Genomic DNA, 17,570 nt, shown 5'->3' with positions numbered 1-17,570 from the left:
TTCTCATTTAGCTCCTGATGACTTGTTTTCAGTCTTTCATACCCCTTGGCTTGCAGAAGCATCATCATGATCTCTGTCTTCATCCTCACATGAACTTCTCCCTGTGTATACATCTGTGTCCGAATTCCCCCTTTATATAAGAACACCAGTCATATTAAATCAGGGGCTCACTCTGCTCCATTACAACCTCATCTAATTAGTCATATCCACAATGACCCTATTCCCAAATATAGTTAAGTTCTGAAGTACTTGAGGCTTCAACATATGAAGGGGGGAGAATAATTCAATCCATAATACTAAAATAATAAATATTTTGATGAATGACTTCTATTTGAAAAACATCAGCTTCTTAAAATAACATATAGTTTATGATTCAATATGGAAATTGATATGGTAGCATTAAATAGCATTTATTACGTAGAGAAAGCATGAAGAAAGTCCAAGAGGCCTGGCTATACAGAGCATATTTTCTTGAAGGCTGAGTGGCCTGATGTGACTGGAAAATGGGTTATGTGGGGAAGACTGCAGAGGGATCCTAGAGGGATTTTATATGAAGCAACGAGGTTTGGGATTTGGGTTTTATTTAAAAGACCTCAGAGAACCAACATAGAAGTCAAAACTTATTGAATGGCAAAAGAATATTAAAAGGGTAAATTTTATTGGATACAAATTATGCTTCAATGAACTTAGCTTTAAAAAGAAAGAAAGAAAACAATGCAGTCCAAGAATGGACCTTAGGGACAAGCAACTCAGAATTTTGGTGCCATTTTGCCCCCTCAGCAGCAGTCATAAGTCTGCTCAGACTTTAGAAGGGGCTCATCTCCAGTGTCTTCTCCTGTAGCAAAAAGAAAAAAAGTCTGATTGGACCCAGTGAGACCAATGAAATTATCAGTGCCATCTCCCCTTATCAGATCAGGAAGTTGATCAAAGATAGGCTGATCATCCATAAGCCTATGACTCTTTATTTTATACATGATTTTGGAAAACACCATGGCCTACTGGGAAAGCAAGGTAAGTACAAGGGGTTGACCAGTACCTGATGCCAGTCAGAGAAGGTAACCTGGCTGCTTAGAAAATACTGGTAATCTAAGAAAGTGGATTACCACATATTCAAAAGCAACTACATTCTCATGGAACACATACACAGGCTGGCAGACAAGACCCATAAAAACAAAAAAAATCTGAAAATGCAGTGAGAAGCACCCACAAGTCAAGAAGAAGGGTCTCCCCAAAACCTGCCCAAGGAGGAAAAGACCATATAAAACTTTTTCTGCCTGTACATAAAGGTCTCAGTAATTACATAGATCAGTCATTGAAATAGAACAAGCATTCTCTACTTGCCAAAAGAGAGACAAAAACAGAGATAGTTTGGGGTAACCTTGGCAAAAACAGTTTAATGAGCAATACAGCTAGATAAATCAGATTTTAATGGGTAGAGGAATAAATGGAAATTTAGGAATCTTGAAGTTGGCACAAAGCAGGGAAAACTAAGGTCCACAGAAAGTTTCCTGCCTGTCAGTTTATTATGATTGCTTTTGTATTCATTACTTAATATGAGAGCAACTAAAGCATGTTGACAGGCAGTAGGAAAACTGAAAATACAAAAAGGAGAAGGAGAAATTGATACAATAATATCCTGGAGGAGATCATCAGGGCAGGAGAGAAGGGTCTCTGAGATGTGGTGGGTGGGTTCAGCATCAGAGGTAAAGTGTTGCAAAGTGCCATTTGAAGACTTAAGTTTGCTCTTTGTCAAAGTAGGCAAGGTTAATAGCTGGAAATGAAGGGAGGGTAGGGACTGGTTATAAGGAATTACAGTAATAAATGAAACTGGGGAATGAAAAAGGAAACCAACGAGAAATAAAGATTTGCAAAGTAGTTCTGCTGCTCTAGCTCAAGCTGGAAACTCTAATTCTGAGGAGCACCAGGCTGTACCATTTTGTGATTTTTCTTTAGCATTGCTCAGCAGTCTAGGAGCTGAGGAAAAAACACTTGATTAAGTGTAAATGAGCTCAAGAGCTAGGAAGGTACTATTGAGATGAAGGAATTGATGGAGATGGTACATTCCTTTAGATTTAACAATGATGATTGGGGGAAAAATTGAAAATAAAGAGTCTGGAAGAAAAGAGCATATATATGAAAACCAAAAAGTCATGGTAAGAAGATAGAGTTACCTGAGATAATCAATTTTAAAAGAGGAAAGATTTACTTTGAATTACAGTTCTGGAGGTTTCAATCCATGACTAGTTGGTCCCATTGATTTGGGCCTCTGGAGGGTAGTATATCAAGGAGGGAGTACATGCTAGAAGATCTGTTCCTCTCAGAGCTGGGTGCAAAGAGAGAGAAAGAGGAGGGATTAGGGTCCACACACATGGATGATTTGGGGACATTCAAGATCCAAACTATAGCAGCAGCTATCATTACCACTGTTATCACAGACTGCTAATCCTTAGGGAAAGAATGTTACCTGTTACGTAAGAGTGGAAGAAATGTAACCTCCCCTGGGGCAATAGCACTCATCTTGACAACAGGCAAATGTTTTTACTTTTTGTGTGGATTCCAAAAGTCTAGTGATATGGCCCTAAAGGCATGCTCTCTTTTTTCTTTTATTTTAAGATTCTCAATTTATTCTATCAAGAGTTTCCAGAGCTGGAACCCTTCTTTTGGCCTTTACTCTCTCTGTGCTTCCTCTTCCTCTTTGCTTCCTCCTATATTTAAGCATTGAATGTTGTCCTAAGTCTCAGTGACATTCCTCTACCCAGTGACCAAATAAAGTTTTCCCATAAGCCTAATATTGGTTCTTGTTTTCTCCAAGAAGACTGGGCTAAGAAGTTGGTGCTTGGTTAGAGAATATTTTTAGGTGCTTCACAGATGACCCTATACAGCTAATCTCCAATGCCCCATGCATTCAGATGAACCTGAGTGTCTCTCTATGACATTCATGAGGAGAACTCTGTTCCTATGGGTCCTGTCTCCATATGTCAGCCTAGCAAAGTAACCAACCATGTTATTCACTGTGAGATACCATGCTCTAGTTATCCTTTACTTGCTTGAGTGGACTGAGATGAACATAATATGCAGGGTTTAGTAGTTTTTCTAAACCCTGTGAGAATTCCTAAGCTCCTTCCCTTGGTGCTGTCTATATATAAGTTCAAAAAATAGCTTTGGGGGAATTTCAATAAGCAATTCTAAAGAAGTCCTTTTTTCTTTGCAAATATAAATCCTGTAGAATTCCATTTTTTCTGCTTTTCCCCCTACTCCTGATCCTATTATAGCTCTTTCCAGCAATGCTAAACCCCAGCTGGTCTAGAGATTAATATGACCAGACATACCATGAATTTTTTAAATCTCAAGTCCCAGTTTCTCCTTCTTCATCAATCAAATATAGGTAATATGTGTGTGTGTGTGTGTGTGTGTGTGCAGTGTATTATCATAGTCTTCTCTAAATTCTTTGTTTTTCTGGTCTGTCTTCTAAAATTATTCCTAAATGCTTCTTGTTATAAAAAGGTAAAAGAAGAACCTGACTAATAGGGGAAGAGCTTGAAGAGATGGAAAATGGAAAGAGAAAATACACTAGGAAACAAGGGAAACCAATAAGGAAGTGGGAAAAGTAATGATTTCCCTTTTGCTAGTCCCCTCAGAACACTTTTAGGTTTGGTTTTCATATTTATTTTACCCAATGCCCTCAAGTAATCTCTTCTTCTTCCTAGCAATTTGTTCTACTAAAAAAGTGTAGATATATACACACATATATTCCAAGTCATGAATACATATAATATATATATATATATATATATATATATATATATATATATATATTCCAAGTCTCATATATATATGTGTATGTATATATACACATATATATATTTTTTCCTTTCACTACAAGTAATAATCTCCTACCTGCCCAGCAGGTTGAAAGCTCCTCCCTATAATCTTAGAATTCTCTCCAGCTTGCCTAGCCCTTTACTCATAGATCTAGGGCACTTGGACCCATTGCCTTTAGTTCTGCCCACCCCTTACCCCACGCTGGCATGGAGAGTGTTAATGGCTGATGCAAGTTTGAAAGAACTTAAGCAATAATTTGGTTTTACTTTATTAATATACAAAACATAAACAGGTAAACTACATGTTGAATTCATTAAATTCTTCCTCCACTGTTTAGAAATATGAAAACTACATTTTTTAAAAAGGGATTGATTGGTGTCATGTACATATTTGTTTATGCAAGATAATAAGAGTATTAACTTGGAGGTGGAATAATGATATTTATAATTTCATCACCACTGTTTATATAAGATGAAAACATCTGAAAAGAAATAAAAGAGAACATTTGCTGCTCTCTACATATATTAATTCTCCTATTTTTGTTGATAAGGTATGTGAGAAGAAAAACAAGTTTAACAAGTTGAGAAAAAGTTAGTGTTCTTTATATCATGTTCACTGATGTTTACCTAAGGTGGCTAGGCTCAGAAAATACTAAACTATAATGGAGGGGTTACCTCCTTATAAAGGAACATAGGGACTGAGGACATGTACTTACTTCAGTAACTGCTATCTGAGATTAAGATTATTTGAGTAGAACCAGTGGCATATTCCTGTAATCCCAGCGGCTTTGGACGCTAAGGCAAGAGGATCCTGAGTTCAACTTTAGCAACTTAGTGAGAATCTGTCTCTAAATAAAATATTAAAAGGGCTGGGAATGGTGGTTAGGTGACACTAGGTTCAATCCCTGGTACAAAAAAAAAAATTACTTGAGTAAAATTAGGATCCTCTGTTAAATGCTGAAATTGTTCTGTCATAGAGAATGGCATATTGTGTCAGTGAGACCAATGATATTCACTTTGCCTATAAGTTGAGATGTGCTTTTCAGAGCTAAAACCTGCTTATTCAAAGAGAAAATACAACAACAACAACAAAATGGGGTTTCAGATTCATTTGTAAGAACCCATTTCAAAAAATTTAAATATTCTAGGTAGACCTTTATAGTATTTGAGAGTGGGGAAGAGGTTTATTATCTATGTCAAATTAGCTCTATTGATAATTTAGGCCATGAAAGGTCAAGTCATTCGTGAGAGGTTAGTTTTCACAGGGTAATTGAAAAAGAGCAAATAAGTAAGAGAAATAGGAGTTTTCTGGGGCAGGTTGTACTTGTGATAACTCATCTGAGGTGAGCTACTTTTATGGAGACAAAAAAATGGCCTTGAAGATAGAAGTAGAATCTGATTGGCAGACTAATCAATAACAGGCTCTGAAAAATTATCTGTTGAACTAATGAATGAATACATGGCTCCTCTGAAAAATACTTTTCATATTCTCCCTCACCTAAACCAACTCTCAATGGTAACTTCCAAAATATTATTAGGCTCAGTTAAGATAGACTTGAAAATAAGAAAAGCATAAAGTCACTAATTTTTATAATGTATTCCTTTTTTTTACTCCTTATTCACATTGCCAATCCTGTGCACCCCCATAGGTAACTAAATTTTATTGTCAATTGAAACAAGTTTGCAAGAAAGCAATGGAAGATGAAGACAGAAAGGTATGGGCTTTGGAATCCCAAGCATCAGAGAGCCTAGACAATTCTAAAGGGCGGGAGGGTCTTTGAAATCACAGTAACCCTGTTATTGCAGAATGACCAGATAAGGGCATTTTAGCCTAAGGCTGGAGGCACAGATGTAAGAATTTGAGTTAGGATATGTGTCAAATGTGAAATTTCTGACCATTGTACCAGTAAACAAACTGTGCCTTTCTGGATCTTCTTTTTGTGCCTATTGAGCCAGTTTTGCCCACCTGGCACTTCCATTTAGCAAGCCATACTTAAGAGAATGAAGAAAGCAAGTGAGTTTTAGAACTTTCATAAGGTCTTCAGTCTAAAATACTGTATTTAGACATTTCAAAAAAAATTATATATTAGGTAGATTTTCTTTGTAATTGTCCAATAATAGAATACCTGGGCCCTTAATATTGTGTACTCAAGTCACTTTGCAGAAAATAAAGGTAGAAAGTTCACTCAAGACATGAACATTCTCTGACCAAGTCCTACCAAAGTAAACCAATTTAGCATATATCCTTTTTTATTTTTAATTTTTCTGTGCTCATCAGTTTTTTTAAAATAAAGTTGCAATCCATGAAATTGATTTCATAAATCATCAACAGGTCACTCACTATTCAAAGTGTGAAAAACCATTACTCCATGATACAACATAGGATCTGTTTTCATTCTTTGTGGTTTCTGTTTTTCTGAATTCATCTCCATAACATATGTTGTCTGCACCAGGGAGACAGTTAGTTTTCACTCTTTGACCAAGCACAGATACTTTTGAGGATAGAAGAGATCTGATTGTTTGTCAAAGATGGGACATTCAGAAGAGGTCATTTTCTCATCTCTTTTTGTCTAAATCTTTAAAACTCTGAAATCATATACTAATAGGACCAAGGGGAATAGCCTAGATTTTTTTTTTTTTTGTCATTTATAGAGATGACAAACTAAAAATCTGATGACTCTTTCAAAAGCTTCTGCCAAGACATAGGCCTAGAACTTGCCTGACGGTGTTTGTCTGGCCAGGATGCATTTCTGATTTATCCAAGGAGATTTTTAGCAGAAACTTACATTTACCATCTAAATTAATGATATCCCTTTCTTTCCCATGACAAAAACCACTCTACACTATATACATTATGTTAAAGTTATTTTTTTTAGCATGTGCACATATTCGACATTCTGTAAAATCTTTTTCAGTTTCATCACACTGACAAGCTGATTCCATTAAATCACCCACCATCATCATGTTCACTCTTTTTCTTCTTTTTTGAAAAGTTGGAAAACAGTGATCATAGAGTTTTCAAGGCATTCACTTTAGCAAAAAAATAAATCCAGAAAAACATGAGTTCTATTCCTTGAAATGGCGAAAGAAAAAAAAAATGAGTAATGTCATTCTCCTCCGCACTTCTCTTGAAGTTGTTCAAGATAGGGAAGGAGACTATGGCTCTTTCTAATTTTTTTCCTCCAATAAAATGGAAATTTTAAAAAATGTTCTGAATATAGATCAAACTTCATTACCTCAGTATTTATTATGTGCTGTTTATTACTTAAAATAGACATTGCAATAAGCTAAGTAAATGACATGAAAGGATTTCATTCAAGGATTTTGACTCTTGGCACGCTTGGATAATATGCTATTTGACAATGTTTTAGGGTCACACTGCTGTTCTGAATTAGGGCAGATATATTTCCTTTCCTCCCAACACCATGCTTTCCTCGCTGAGAGGAAAAAATCATATAATCACACCGCTACTGGGTTGTTTAAAGCATTGAGTAGATATGCCAAATGAGAAAAATAATGCTCAGGATGGGGTTAATTAACTCTGTGGAGTTGTAGGTGGGTCACTTCCTTAGGAACAAATCATACAGGAGGAAACATGCAAGTGCACATGTACAAAATCAAAAGAAAGCTATGAACCCTCACACTTTGGGCACAAATTGGAGACAAGAAAGGAAAGGAACCCTTTTGTGCAAGGAGTACTTTGGGCTTCACTGGTCAAAGACAAATGGGCAGGCCACTGTCAGACACTAGAAATGAATCCATGGTTTGGGATAGCCCTAGGAAAACAGGTACTTTTTAAAATTTACCTCTGCCAACACTTTTAAAAATTATATCTTCTCAGTTTCTTTTAATATGGCTTATTTTCTAGTTCTCATCTTGGAATATAATTTCTTTCTGAAGCTATGGCTGAATCCTTTATGTTTTCATCACTGTGCTTCACACTGCTAGGGGTACTCTCCCTGCTGAGATGGGCTATAGTTTGGCCTGAAGGATTCCCACCAGGTTGTTTACAGTCTAATCCTTTCATGAAGTGGGAGGTTAAAGAGCAGACAGAAAACATTCTCATTTCCTAGATCCTTAATAGGTAACTACGGGAACTGAGGGAAGTCTCTCAGGCCACCTTTTCTAGGGCAGAAAGATATTATAAAGTCTCTGTGAGAATATGCTAACAAAGAGCCAGGAACCGATGGAGGTTAGCAGTGAGGAAAACACTGATGATGAATATGTTAATAAAATTTCAGTGCAAACCATTTGTTTTTTCTTGTTTCTACCTAAATTACTCTGACATTACTAGGAATAGGTCCTTATAGAATGTATGGACCAAAAGTTCCCAAATGTTTTTTAATTTCTAAAAAGAAACAACAACAACAAATATATATATATATATACCCCACACACATATGTATATATAATATATATGTATGTACATATATAAAAAATGTATACATATCTATGTAGATAATTTTATTTGAAAGATTATAAGCAAAATTGGCTTCTTGAGGTAGGGAAGCAAAATAAACAACTCTGATAAATTTGAAGACTCAGGACAGAACCTACACCATCACAACACACACACACACATACACACACACAAAAAAAATTCACCAAATACCTCCCTTATTACCTGGGGAGGAGGGGGAACTAAATTTGAACCTCATTGAGACAGTTAAGAAAATGCAAATTCCCCTAAGAGGAAGTATTAAAACAATTAAATTAATATATTTTTAGAAAACTGAGCACAAATTGTGGTTGGGGAGGACAGGGAACAGGCTGAAAATGTCCCCGAAGAAAGAGTCCCAGTAATATTTGTTCCTTTTCTTTCAACTGCCTGATGACGGGAATGTGGGTGTGGAAATAAAAAGGAAGGCTGGCAGGAGGGAGGCACGGGGCAAACTTTATAAATACTAGCAATCTACCTTATCAGCTTATTGTTGCACAGATATTTAAAATTCAGGCTGCTGGTTAGCTTGACACCTTTGCTGTTCAGTTCATTCCTGTCATTTCAACAGCATAAGCAATGGCTGCATGCACCAACCATTATTCTAGTTAGGTTGTCAAAGTCAGCTTAATGCTGACTTTATTTTCTGTAGTGATACTGAGCAAAATGTTTCTTTTGAAAGGTCTTAGACCTCTATCCACCCAACTCCTGATCACAGTAATAACCAACCTCAAGAAATCATTAGTAAAGACTAGAAAAACCTCTTATAACAAGTCAGCTATGAAGAAATTGGCATAGTTTGTCTGTTTGATTCATGCTCTTATGAAAATAATGGGTTGAAAAATAAAACTACATTTCTCTCTCCCAATCTTTAAAAAAAAAAAAAACTGGATCTTTACAAGTTACATTGGAACTGAAGCTTTGGTTTTTTTCCTAACAAAGGTTGAATAATGCTCAAAGGTTTCAGTAGCCAAAGTCCATCTTTAGAAATAGCTTTCTTCTATAATGTACTGCCAATTTCTTATGTGTGTGTATTTTGACCTTCCTGGAGCCTTTGCTATGGACTGCCTGTTGATTGGTACATGCAAGTGCTTTGCTTATAAGAGTTGGGCAATAGTTCAGTGATCCAGTCCAAATCCCAGCCATAGATAGAATGGGCTCATCTTCTATTTAAGAAATGTGGCAAACTACTTTAAATGAATTTGGTTCAGACAAGGTCACTGGAACTGTTCATCTGACCCTGTGAGCTGTATGTAATGGACACTTCTGCTGAGCTCCAAAGCTGCAAGGTAAATAGATGAGAAAGCCAGCGACTGACTGGCCACCCCTATTGGAGCTTCTCCTTGAGTCTCTTTTCTTAGATGTGTATTCTTAATCATATGGGGCCCATTTTGGTCATTTAAAGGAGTCGTTCACTGGTTCTCCTGATGTCTTTGAAGACAGTCCTGGGAATAACAATAGTGAGTTCTTATATTATGTTTGGAACTTTTTTCTAACTTTTTCTTTAATTGGAAATTGAGTTTATATGCATATTCAATACCCAGTCTATGAAATATTCAGTTACATTTCTTAGATGTAAAGGAATGAATTGTTAGAATGTTTTTCTCTAGCTAATTATTATGCTAAAACTATAGTAGATTTAAGTACATTTTTTTAACTTTATTTGTGTCATATGCACTTGGCAAATTGAATCAATATATAGGCATCATATATATTCTTTCAAATTTAATAACTTATAATATGTACTGCCTAATCCTATTTTCACTTTAGAATGTATTTAACTAAACTGTATTGTGATTCTGTATGATTTTTAGGCTCAACTTTATATGTGATTTTGTAGAATCATATAGAGCAAAGCAAGTTTAGAGAGGTTATTGAATTCATCCTCCTGGCTGGAGGCAGAGCTGCATTTATTCCTTCCAAAATAGATAAGAATCTTTCCTATTTTTAAAGAGCTATGAAGAAATAAATTTCATAACTGCTCTTAGCAATCTATTTGATTATTTACCCCTTGCATATTCAGGATATTCATCTTTAAGTCTTAAATTCTTCACTGTACAGTTTACTATTGTTTTACCCTAGGACAAAAATGCCGATCATTATTCCCTTTGCAAAGACTTTTCTTATAGTCAGAAAACTATGAAGAAGGCACCTCAGTTTTTACTTCCCTAAACCAAATCATTTCAGTTTTTTAAACATTTACTTTTGTTTTCAACAGCTCTTTCTGTACCCAAGTAGCAAAGTGGACTGTTTTAAAAAGTTTGGCCATATATGATGCCTCTGAAAAAGGCACTGCATATTTGAATTTTACTGTGCCGATATGGAAATAGCCACAACTTTTTCATTATATTCTGATGGACAGAGCATTTGTGTTCATTTAACCTTGAGGTTTAAACTTGTTCCCAAAAAAGTAACTGACTCATAGCATTGGCGAGACCCAAGAATAAAGAGCATCAGTTTTCCTAATCTTAAAGCTCATCTTGCCCCCACTCCTAAAATGCACTAAAATTAACTTTTCCTTGACCTCTCTCTGGTGCTATTTATTTACTGATTTAACAACTTTTTTTCTATCATCTTTGTCTCCTAAAATAGACGACATTTATTCAACAAATATTGGAGTGTCATGCTGTGTTTAACACACTATGCTGGGCTTGGAAAATTCAAGTGTGAACTGTTAGCAAAAGCCCCAAGACATAGATGACCTAGGCACGCTCAGGGAGGAGCAAATAGATTATCACAGGATATAGAGAAACAGTGGAGGGAAAACAGTTTTAAAACTTGGAGAGATGGGTTGGGGCCAGATTGTGAAAGGTCTTGGACTCTCTTAAGCTAATAGTTGGTAGTGACAAGGACAAAAGTAATATTTTCCAGTCTATATTACAGAAAGCTCTTTCCAAGTCTCTAAAACTCAGACCTTGCCCATGTTATCCTTGTGGTTTAATACCTAACAGATCATTAGGTAGAATTACCTGGTTAACTTATATCTTATGATACATAACTTTATATAATCTTTCTCTTTTATTGGTTTTTAACCACTTAAGTAAAGATGGCCTTCTGTTCACACTAATCTGGAAGTTTCTTTCTCATTCCTCCATGCCTACAGTTATTCCAAAGCCCCTCTGTTTACTTTCTTGTTCACACACCAAGGAATCTCTGACATTAATGATAGGCTCTGAGCAGCATTATGACCAAGTGATTCTGATTAGACCACATGATAAGAGTGCCAGATCTTTTCAGATCCCCTAGAAGCATCAGTTTACTATAGACCAAAAGTCCTAATTCCTCAACCCATTTTAAATCTATAGAGCTACAATTTCAGGAATTTGAGATATGGAGGGAAGACTTACTTGGAAGCAGACTTTAAGGTATTCCTAAAACTTACAATGCTGAAGAGTTGAGTCTACTTGTGGAGCTATAAGAAACCATACTACATGTAAAAAAAATTCACCCTGCCACTCTTCCCAGCCCACTGCTTTCACCTCTTTCATGTTTCTCAGAACCTGTAACTGTAAGAATCAGGAAAGTTCAGGAAGACTTGTGTGGGCATGGTAGAGTATTCAATTGTGTCTTGGTAATGGCTCACGCTCAGAAAAGGTCCCAGACCAAATAGCTGGATTTTAATTTCAAAATATTCTCTCTTATTGATCACTATCTAATTTCATCATCAAACTTTTGAACGTAGACTTCTTTCAGGGTTGTTATCATAACATTTTCATGAGTTTTGTGTCATTTTTGAGATATATCCAAAATAATATGATCTTAAAAAGCATACCTCAAGATATGAATGACTACAGGTAGTACTTATAATGTTCGGTGACTGACCAAAAGAAATAAAAATACTACAATAGATTGATCCATGGGAGATTCCAAAGGACCTAGTGAGAGACTTCAAATGCTCTATATGCACATATGAATAACCTTTCATTCTGACTTTAACTTATAAACCTTTTGCAGAATAGAAAATAGAGAATTAAAACCTCCCAAATGTAGGGTGCATGAAGTGTCATTAAATCTAGCATAAAATTTCTTGAATCTGTCAGATAAAGGAAATCATGTATCCAGAGTGAAGACAGAATATCAGTTGACAGAAAACTATGAAGCTGACACGTATTCTGAAAGGCATATGAATCCAAAAATCCAATAGTGCCTCAGTCTTTGAAAATACTAGAAGTGAGAAAGGTACTAAGAAAATCAGTAAGGTAAAAATCTTCATTCTACTGTTTAGAATGACTCCCACATTAAGATTTAACTAATACAATACTTCTAGAATATTAAAATATTACCTCCTGACTCAGAAAAAACAAAGATAAGAACCACCTAACTTCTAGAGAAAGTAGTTAAAGAGAAAGAATTGAAAAGATTAAAGGCATGCCTAAGGGGTCATTCCTGTCCTGTTGTCATACCTTTTAACCTCTTCAGGTAGAAGTGTTGAACTTCAGTTCATCTAAATTCCTCAGCTCTGTCATCAGTGCTGTGACACATCCTAATTTTCTGATTCATTTGATGAATAAGCTTTCCCTTTTCTATTCACAGTGCTTAAAGTAACCAATTTTATGGGTTGTGATTACTTACTTTTTTATTGAACTCTTATTGTTTTCTCTTGGCAAAGTTCATCTCACTCTTTATCATCCAGTGTGAGTTCCATGTGCAGAAAAGCCCTTGGACACTCATACTGCCTAGGTTTGGGGTTAGTCAAGAGGAATGAGAGACCAAGGATCTGAATTCTGTTTTTAACCCAGCCAAATACCTCAGCTGGCAAGCGGCTCAGCTTCCTCACCATAAAATGGGTATAATAATAGCTTTCCCTTACCACTGTAAAATATTAAGAATGCAAATCAAGCCAAACCTGTCTGCTTCCAAAGAGAAGTTTAAACCAGCCTGCAGAATCCTGAATGAGCCTAAATTTCAGAGGGAAACATAAAGTGGGAAACACCTAGAAGTAGTATAATTTAATGGTCAAAGTATGTAGACTTTGGAATGGTACACACTTACTCAGACGCCAGAAGCTGTGTGATTTGGGATAAGGATAAGTTTCCTAATTTCTCAAATATCTCTCTCTCTCTCTCTCTCTCTCTCTCTCTCTCTCTCTCTCTCTCTCTCATATAAATAGGAAGTCATAGTGTTTTTTCTCTTATAGTAAGGATGAAATGAGCACTGTTACTAGTGCTTCTCCAACTCTCCCACTTATGTGATCCTCAAGCTAGAATGATCCAATACTTGGTGTCCCTGCTGGGACATTACAGGAAACTCTCTGCCACAAACATTTCCGTGGCATCTCAGGTGTCACCCTAAAACTGCATCCATATTTTGCTTTCTAATCTCTAGCATATTTTCATTTGTCTCACTAAATTGGAAGTTCCATGAGGACAAGAACAACTTCTGTTATATATCTTCTGTAGCATCCAAGAAATAGTTAGTAGATACATGAATGCATGTACAAATAAAATTTAAATTAGTTACCCACAAGGAAAACTAGCCCTCCAGGAAGACAGCTGTCTTAGTATTTTGTGTCTTTGTGTAAACAGTTTTATGCTCTCCACTACCCCAGTTATATCCATATCCAAAATGGAGATTTTACTCACCAAGATGCTTCAAACCATAAAAGATACCCTGAAAATAGTAACTCTTCTTAGCATTATCATTTTTCTGTTCTGTATTCTTTTACCTCAGTGAATAAGGCTCTATGGACATTTTTAAAATAAATTATAAAGGACTAGGAAGATGCAAGTCTGGATGATTTTAAAGAATCCACTTATCTCTAGCCAAACACCCTTTAGAAATCTATTTTTTATAGGTTTTCTTTGCTCCTAGCTTCAGATTTTTGTGTGTTGTTAAAATTCCTAGAGGTTATAAGTAGTGGGATTTAAGGAGGGTTTTCTCTCCTTTCTGCCAAGGCCACTGATAAGTAACCTGAGATCCTTCCTTAGCCTTCATGGGGTCCCAGAGCTCCTTGAAACTTGCTGTTTTTTGAGGAGTTTTCTGGAGAGAGAGTTTCTTCTAGGAATCTGTATCACCTCCAAATGTTGGAAACCACTGCCTTAGAACATTATATAAATTGAAATTAGAACTGACTGATCTTTAAAGTTACAATTGATAACACTTCTAATTCCTTAGAGATTGACACTTGGTAATAATTTCCACTAAGGAATCATGAAACTAAGAATAGATTTCAGTACATGTCACCCCTCTTGCCCCTCTTTATATTCATACCCCCACTCACTGTTTCAGTATCCTGAATTGGAGAGCTTTACAGTTTTGTGTTCTTTGCTACATATTTGTACATTGGACCTGGAATTTGCTTAATGCAAATGCTTTAATTCTTATGCAAAATGATTATAGATAATTCTTTTCATTTTAGACAAAAACGATGTACAAACATATAAGGTGAGTACCACTGAGGTAGAAGGGACATGTATCAATAACATAGCATTTTGAATTGAACAAAAATAAATCTATGTAGATTAATATGTGTTCTCAAAATTGCATAGCAGTTTGTAAGTCAATCAAGATGCAAGGGTCTTTTGACATTTATAAGCATTTATGAATTATATAAGAACTATAAGATTAAATTTTTAGCCTTAGTATTAAACTTAGGATCAGTATTATTATTTAGCATTAATATCTAAGGACAGTAATTATATTCAGTTAAATCTTCAATTTCACTTGGCTTTACTTTATCTTAGATGGTAACATACACTGTGATTTTTCTCTCTGTGGTTGATTCCTGTCTTTGACGGCCTCTGTGTCATTTGACATCAGGAAAGATAGTTTTTTGTTCCAGACCACAGATGTATTAGTCAATCTGGGTAAAATTTCCATTGATCTCTTTTGGTCACATCAAAAATTTAATTTTGACTAATTTTGTGAATAAATGCTCCTTTAAATTTAAGTAGGAAAGTTACCTGCGTAGATATAAGAACAGAAGCACTAGGTATAGTATAATAAGAGCACCATGTATTATTGAGGAATAATTGGGGTTATAATGTGCAATAGAAAAGTGTAATTGGACACTTTTATAGAAAATCACTAATTTTTTTCCCATTTTCCCCAGAGGTTGAGAAAGAAAGAAAGCTCAAAGAGTATGTGTTGGTGTGTGGAGGGAATTGGAGGGCACAGCATAAAGAAAGGAAAGGAGAAAAAGAGGGAGGGAGAGGAAAAGGTGAAAAAGATACACCAGGGCAATAGTCTAGAATTTGGCCTGTAGGGAAGAAAAGAATGTAGCAAAACTTAGAACTTTAAGATCTTTGAAGACTAGTCAGTTATTATTTTGTATTTCAAATTTGTACATACTTTCAATAAATCACACATAATCTAATTATCTTGCTTAAATTTTTCATTAAACTCATCAATTTTGTGGAACAATTTGAAAGCATGGGAGACCCCCAACCTCTCTTGCATTAGTATGCATTATGATCAAGGCTGTAGATTTTCTTCTTAACTCTTCATGTCCCAGGAGGGGACCACCACCTTTTACATCTACATATACATGGACAGGTTTCCCATCCACCACATATTGAGAACCATTTCTTTGGGAAAATGTCTGCAGTTATGCATTTGTCCAGAAAACTGTCTGGAATGTGAGTTCTGAATAATTGTGGGTGTTCTCCTTTAGCCCTAGTATAAAGATATTCAATCAGGCCCTTCTACTAGATCTCCTTTAGTGAAGTTTGTTTGCATATTTCTGGAGGAATTCTGTGAAGTGGTTAAAATCGTCCTGTCAGAAACAAGAATTTCTTCAGCATATATTAAATCCTTGATATGTTCTAGTTGGGTCTACGAGGGTGGTTTGCCTTTGTTTTCTCAGCATCCTTGTTTGGTTTATTAATTTCTGTGGATATTCTCTTAATTTAGTTTTATCCTTCTTTAACAGCAGGTATCAAAATAATGGAAGACAAACCAGTCCTCTAATAGTTTATTTGGCATGTGCTTGAAAAATTGTAAAGGAGAATCATTACATTGCAAACATAGAATATGGAGCTATTGAGATCAACTCTCCCCCAAACTTAACTTTTTCATCATTAGAGATATGTTGGGGGTGTGGGGAGATGCTTTAAAGAGACATTCTTAAACTGGTGCAGCAGAGTAGAGGAGACAGTATTAGAAAGGGAAGTCAAGGCATTGAGCCTGATTTGGTTGACTTCTCCATGTTACTGAAGTTCAACAATGCATAGAAATATGAAATTTGTCTAAAGGGTCATTCAGGCAGTAAGCACATTAAATTCATACTTCAAGAGCCAAAAGTCCTCAGGATTTAACTTATCTTTGCCAGAATTAGCTAAAATTTGTGACACACTGTGTAATAAAACTGTTCTTATCAGTGCTGCCCAACAGAATATTCTATAATGATGGCATGTTCTATGCCTGTGCAATTCAGTAAGGAAGACACTCACCACCATGTGGCTATTAAATACTTAGAATGTGGCTAGTAAAACTGAATAACCAAAAGTTTAATTTTTTGTTAAATTTTAAATAATTTATATCAAAATAGACAAGGCTATGGCTATTGTATTGAAAAATAGTACAGCTCCAGGAAATCCTATATGATACAGATCAGGATGAAATTGACAAAGAAAGATCTTGCCATCCCTTGTGCTGAGAAGTACTGTGTTGGTCATCATAGCAAGTAGTCATGCCATTGGAAAATTTCTGTGAGTCTGAGTCTCCTTCATTTGAGGATATAGGGGGAAAATGGCTAAAATTCCATCTTAGATTTCTTTATATCATTGAATTTGCATTTAGTTCCATGTTTTTTCTTTAATTTTCAGTTCCTTGACCATCAGTCTGTTGCCTGCCCCTTCTCCTTAGGTAAGTAAAAGTGTTTTTTTTTTTTTTACCTTTAAAAAGAAATCATCAAGTTTGGAATATTTTGGACTTTGTTGGCATATTTTCTAGATGTCTTTGTTATGGTTTCTAGTGCTTCTTTAGTATGCATTAGCTTCTTTCCTGTTTGGAGGTAATGCTGTTGGCCATAGTGGTAAGTGGCCATTCATGAGAAAGTTGAAAAGATCATAGCCCCAGCCACCATAGTTATGTAAAAACTGCCCTTTACTTGACCACAACTGCTATTTGCAAAACTCTCTGCTCTTCTAAACTATAGCTTATGTTCTTCAGCCAGCCTTCAGCAACAGTTGGGTTTTTGCTCTGCTGTCAATCAATGGCAATTGTTTATTCTTTAGTTATTCACCCTTCCGTAGATCTAACAGTTTTTAATTTTAACTTCTAGATCACAGCTTTCATTTATTGACTAAATTTATAATATCCTTTCACTAAGAAATACAAGACTGATAAGTAAATAGGCTAATTTTTTTTTT

General features: G+C 35.7%; 1 protein-coding gene across 7 annotated transcripts in view; it reads left to right on the top strand.

The window, feature by feature from the left end:
• The window catches only part of Zbtb20 (zinc finger and BTB domain containing 20), a 780,801-nt gene that overhangs the window by 599,017 nt on the left and 164,214 nt on the right, over positions 1 to 17,570 (top strand). For 5 of the 7 annotated variants that reach the window (XM_077795340.1, XM_077795341.1, XM_077795342.1 and 2 more), the window contains one exon: positions 17,025 to 17,064. The gene's annotated coding sequence lies outside the window, so the exon portion shown is untranslated. Of the gene's footprint in view, positions 1 to 9,500; positions 9,549 to 9,644; positions 9,720 to 17,024; positions 17,065 to 17,570 lie in introns of those variants that run through there. The other 2 variants (XM_077795344.1, XM_026394630.2) reach the window with 2 other exon arrangements.

This window comes from Urocitellus parryii, chromosome 2, assembly GCF_045843805.1.
Source record: "Urocitellus parryii isolate mUroPar1 chromosome 2, mUroPar1.hap1, whole genome shotgun sequence".
Lineage (NCBI taxonomy): Eukaryota > Metazoa > Chordata > Mammalia > Rodentia > Sciuridae > Urocitellus > Urocitellus parryii.
Note: the sequence above shows the minus strand (reverse complement) of the source record. Positions and strands in the feature narration are given on the sequence as shown.